Source organism: Phoca vitulina, unplaced genomic scaffold, assembly GCF_004348235.1.
Source record: "Phoca vitulina isolate PV1807 unplaced genomic scaffold, GSC_HSeal_1.0 scaffold3, whole genome shotgun sequence".
NCBI classification, from domain to species: Eukaryota; Metazoa; Chordata; class Mammalia; order Carnivora; family Phocidae; genus Phoca; species Phoca vitulina.
Window position 1 is genome coordinate 36,461,798 of NW_022589706.1, and position 5,735 is coordinate 36,467,532.

The 5,735-nt window shown below is 46.9% G+C and overlaps 1 non-coding gene across 1 annotated transcript; it reads right to left on the reverse strand.

The window, feature by feature from the left end:
- Window positions 1–1,366: 1,366 nt before the first annotated feature.
- Window positions 1,367–1,488, reverse strand: LOC116630358. The gene has a single exon (XR_004298954.1). It is a non-coding gene; the product is annotated as a small nucleolar RNA SNORA26 (small nucleolar RNA).
- Window positions 1,489–5,735: the final 4,247 nt, after the last annotated feature.

Consider the following 5,735-nt stretch of genomic DNA (forward strand, 5'->3'; position numbering starts at 1 on the left):
GGTTTGAAGGTGCCCCATCTGTGGAATCAAACCGTAGTGTTTGATTACAGTATTGTTTTGGTACGTTACCTAGAAGGGTCCAGTGCCATTTTTATTTCGACTGCGAAGAGGAAAATTTCCCTCCAAAAGCTTCACCTGAGTAAATGACAGACCTTGAGCTTCTGTAGAAGTTTCCTAATGCCAAGTAGAGTGATTTTGTCCTCTTGTTTGTGGATACCGTTCCCTTTTCTACATCCACTGTACAGAATGGGTCCACCAGGTATTTCCATGGGCAGGAACAAAAACTAGTTAGGTTCCTGTGCATTATATAGATGTTGATATAACCAGCAATCAGATAAATAGCTAAGGTGTCAGGGTTTGGAAGAGTGGTGGGCGTGGGTAATGGGGTTGTGGTAGAATTGTTGAAAAAGCACCAAGGGTTAGTTGAAGTAAGACACTGTTTGAAAGGGAGCCCACAGTGGAGGAACACAGGGAGGATAGGTCAGGACAAGCAACCTCCAGCCAATCTTTCTGTAAATAAAAGAGGAAGGGTCTTTTAAAAAAGATCTCTAGGTCAGAGAATTTTCCAGGTCAAGGAGAAAGGCTTCAATGGAAAATAAATGAAGACAACATTCTTGATTCAAGATTTTGGACAAAGCTGCCTACTTCATGGTGTCATCTGCTTCTGGAGCCTGAGTAGGCTCTGGAAATCCTCAATTTGAGGTCACTCATAGGGACAGCCTTCTAATTGTTATAGGGGTGATGATCTGGATCTAGCATGGGTATGTCTTATGTGAATCCTGGAAGATTTTTATTCTGATGACAGTGTAGATGGTTAACAGTATTTCCTAAAGCCTTTCCCAGTGAGCTGATAATGCATATTTTCTTCTAAAAACTTTGATGTATACTCCATCTCCTGGTAGAAAGGTATGGCAAGGCTTGTTAGTAAGTGAAGACCATGTTTTTTCACCTGTTGATCATATGCTCCAACAGTTCTTATATATAACTAGTCAACATACTGAATTGTTCACTCAAGGCCCCATATGCTCACCCAATCCAGGAATGGAAGGTTTAGAGATGTCAGTAGGCATGGGGTGACCAAAAACTATTTCAAAATGGGTCAGTTTCGAGTATTCTGGATCGGTTGTTTCTACCCAGTGAAGTCTGGCTCCAGAGGCTTTGTGACCTTTGTCAGCCTTCAGATGTTCTCAATTCATAGTCTTTATGTCTTTCTAGTACGTTGTTCCTGCCTTCAGTGACAAATGCCAACACTTTCACTGAATGTACCATCAATGCTAAGGTTAAGTTTGATTTCATCACTCGTGCTCTGAGCCGTGTTAAAATATCAGGAGGGTGCTTGAACCGAAAGAAAACTTTCCTCTGGTTCAGCTGTGACTCCAGACAGGATCCAAAGAGGAGTTTTACAATCTCCTCCCGGGGTTTTGTGGAGACTTATTTTACCCTTCTGTGTTAGCCTCTTAAGGCACCATGTCAACCTCAAAAGGGCACAGAAAAGGGCCTTTTGGGATTTTTACAGGGCTCTCTCTAGGATCCCTGCACGCCTCCCTCGTCAATATCCCCCGGATCTCAGCGCTTTCCGGAAAACCCACCGGAAGCAGCTGTTGTGCGGGGGGAGCCCGGGAACGTGCATTCCCTCTATCGGAAAGGCCCGCCAATTTGGGGCCCTTAGAACCGAACACGTGGGAACCCCGGTCGTCACCGGCCACGTGCTCCAGGCCTGGGTCCTCGCATTTCACCCCAGGACGGGGACCTACCTGCGCGTAGAGCTCAGGCCGCTGCAGCCCCGCACACGTCGGCGACAGACTCCCCGGTCCCCGGGTCGGGCCGGGCCGGGTCCCGCAGCCGCAGGCGGGCCGGCCCCGAACCCGCTACAAAGTAGCCGCGGCGGCGCCCTGCGGGAGCAAAGCGCGAGGTTGTCAGGGCGCCCGGGCCTGGGCGCGGGGAGGCCTCCGGGCGACCCCGCGCGGCGTCTGTGCCTCGCGCGGCCCCGGGACGAGCTGGGCCGCCCGCCCTCCCGGGCCTCCGAGGACTGCTCTACCCCTCCGTTCTGGCCGCCGGGAGCAGCGGAGCTCCGGGCGGGCAAAGCTCGAGGGGACGCGGGGCGAGCGCAGCCCCAGGCGGGCCCGCAGGCCGGGCGCCCTCCCCGCCACTAGGGACCTGAGAACCAAGCCACACTCACCGCCCAGATCGGCGAGACAGAGAGGTTCACGACCCCAGAGACCCCGCCAGCTGCGCCGGGCTACAAAGTGGGTTGGGAGGGTGGCCAATCCCCCGGAGGGAGGGCGGGGCGGGAGGAGGGGGCGGGGCGAGCAGCCAACCCTTGGGAAGGCAGGGGCGGGGCGGCGGGGAGAGCAGCCAATCGTCGGGAAGGGGGGTGGAAGGGGGCGGGGCCAGCCGTTGGCCCCCAAGGTCTCAGCTCCAAGGACTTTTGGCTCTTGCTTTGGCGGGAAGACTAGTCCAGTTGAGCAGGGCATCATTTTTGGAGCCTGAGGGACCAGGCGGGATAATGGCGTCCCTCAGGGCACCCTCTTGGATCTGCAGGCCCACGTTCCTTCCTCGGGGACTCTCCTGAGGAGGCTTTAGCTGTTACCTCTCCCCAGCTCAGCACCTGGGCCACAGCTCTGGGTCATACAGCCTCCTAAAATCCCGAGCTGTTCTTTCCCATGCCACATTTTTATTCACATTGAGTAACTTTCTAATCCTCAAATGGTTGAAACAAAGGCCTTAGTCTGGCATTCTAGTGGAGAAGAAAAATCAAGACGTAAGTAACCAATATGTCTTATGCTAAGGAGAAAAACGTAAGTGTTTATTACAGCTTGAAAAACTGAAGATAGCAAATAGTCATTCCTGTGAATAGTCATCCCCTCTGCCTCTAAGAAACAAAGAAACAAAACTCAACATAACTGTTAGTAGTGGGCTTTTTCTGAAATATATTTCACTGCAGAAATGACTAAATATGATAAAAGGCTCTTTAAGGAGTGATACTTGGTTGACACCCTGCACATGGGTAGGGTCCTATTTTGGTCCATATTTGATAATGCAGAGGAGGCCAAGATGGACAAAGGCCATTGCCCTGGGGCGCACAGTTCTGGTGGAAGTCACTAGTAAGAGGAAACTTACGAAGAAAATTAAGTGTGGTGGGGATGGGATAGGGGTCTTTAAACCCTTCAGCTTCCCAGTCCTTCTTCCCAGCCCTGAAATGGGCCTGCAGCAGTGGATTAACTACTACTCATACTGCTCCTCGCTAATGTTGGCTCACTGCCCCATTTCTAGCTGTGTTTATTTCATTGATATCTCTTTTCTTCCCTCTCTTTTTAAACTGAAATTTACATTTTATTTTTCCCAAGCTATTTTAACCTAGTAAAATATGTATATTTTCATAGTGTAGTGAAGGCCAAGGGTGAGGGGAATAGTGATTATGAAATAAAGCAGAAAAAGAGAAATGCTCAGTCCTTGAGAGTCATAGCCTCCTACTGGGGTATGTTTATACGTTTATAGAATCTGTATGTATTGACAACCTAACATATGCCAAACAATGTAGACCTGGAGGGATATAGATAGTGAGAAAAAAAATCCCAAAACATGGACCTTGCCCTGGGGGAACCTTTAGTCTAGTGGGTAAAACAGACATGAATACAAGAATCACATCAAAAATGCAAAATTAGCACTTAAGCGTTACAATGGAAGTCAAAGACTCAGCTTTCTGATTAAGCAGAAAACTGAAGACGAGTTTATGGGGCAAAGGAGAACACCCTGGGGTATAGTTCCATGGAGGAGGGAGTGCGTGTGCAGAGTGGGTATTCTAGGAAGGAGCTCAGTGCTTTCATGGAAATGCAGGAAGGCTGCTGTGACTTCTGCATAAAAAGCCAAGGGGTGGGGAATGAAGAGAGGATAAGGCATGATATAGAGTGGGCTGCAGTGGGGGACGTGGCGGGAGATGCTGGTCACTGCCAGACCATGCCGGGCCTTGAAGACCATGTTAAACAAGCCCATAAATGATGCTTACTGATAATGTGTTATATAAACGCATGCCAATAAAATGTTGCTGTTTGCAAGGCTGGCATGTGTCAGGCCAGTGTGTCAAAGATATAAAGCGCTAACCTTTATTGATCACTTACTACCTGCTCTGTGCTTACATCGCTCTGCATAGATGATCTCATTTAATCCTTTCAGCTACCCACTGGGTCCAGTAGGCATGATGAAATTGCTCATTTTGCTCCTGAGGATCCACATATTGCTAAGATTTTGTGAGAACTATTCTATTCCCAGTCCAGTAGTATAGATGGCTGGTGGACGTAATAGGGTTTCTAAGCGCATTGAAACACCATAGCAGCACTGACTCAAGTTCCACCCCAACACTTGTGCATAAATGCACAGACTTAGGGAAGGAAATTGAAATCATAGCTGCAGTGTCCAGATGGTGGACACAGGATGGCAGCACGGAATTCTCGATTTCTGCAACTTTGAAGGTGCTTTTCCTTCACAGTGATTGTGGGATTTAATTTTGAACCCTTTAAAACCCAGAATTATATTAAGGCAGCCATATTAGAAGTTGAATGTTGACCAGCTGACCTTAAGCAACAGTGCTTGCTATCCTCTAATGGTTGATTGTATTGGATTTCAAATATTGCTTTTTCTTAAAAGAATTCTTTAAAATGATTACAAACTACCTATTACGCTTAGCATCCAGTGTATTCTATGCAATTACCGTGTAAATGATATTTGGTTGGTCGGTTAAATGAATTAGCATAAGGTATCCAGTTGAAAGCACAGCCAAAATGAACCATTTAATTATATTAAGGAAAATTGAGTGAAGAGGTAGACCTGCTTCTTCTGTAGCACAATTTTAATGAGACTGCTTGAGTTGAGTCCTGTTCTATATCAAAAATGGAACATGAATGCATTCAGGTTCTATTTCTGGCTCTTCCACAGGCTTTGCTCTTATACCCAGTGCAAGATGAAACCTGTTAACTTTTTTCCATTTGCAAAATGTAGGCATTGCTTTTAGCATTTTTCACAGGAGTGGCAGAATTAATGAGCGCCGCAAATGACCTTGACCTGTTTTGTAACTGCAAATGTATTTTTATTGCCATATTTTCATGAAAAATGAAAATCTGCTAGCTTTTTCTTTTCCTGAAGAGTTGATACTAAGCTAAAACTTTCAAGTCTGGAATATGTGCTTTATCAGCTGCTCTTCAACATTTCAGTTTCCAAATTTAAACAAAACAAGAATAAGATAAATCTTGCAAGTGATAATCAAAACAGTAGAAAGGAAGTGAAAGAGTTGCCTTGTAAACGGAGGTCTATTTGTTTTTTCAAAATTGCACTCTTTATTTTCATTAAGATAGGGATTGGTCCAAGGTGGTGGAGGAGTAGGGGACCCTAGTTTCATCTGGTCCCAGGAATTTAGCTAGATAGCTATCAAATCATTCTAAACACCTGCAAACTCAACTGGAGACCTAAGAAAAGAATAGCTGCAACTCTACAAATAGACAAGCAACCTCTTTCTGCGAGGTAGGAGGTGCAGAGAAGTGAATCCCAGGTGATCTATGGGAAGATAAAGGGTGGGGGAGGGAGCCTCTGTAAGCTGGCACCAGAAAGTGATAGAGCAATGGAGCACAAAATCAGAACTTTTAGAAGTCTGCTCTGGTGAGGGATGTCCCTGTCTGAAAGGTGCGCAGGTGGCTAAGTGGGGGTGGAATCCTAGGTGGGACGATGTGGCCTCAGGATCCTCC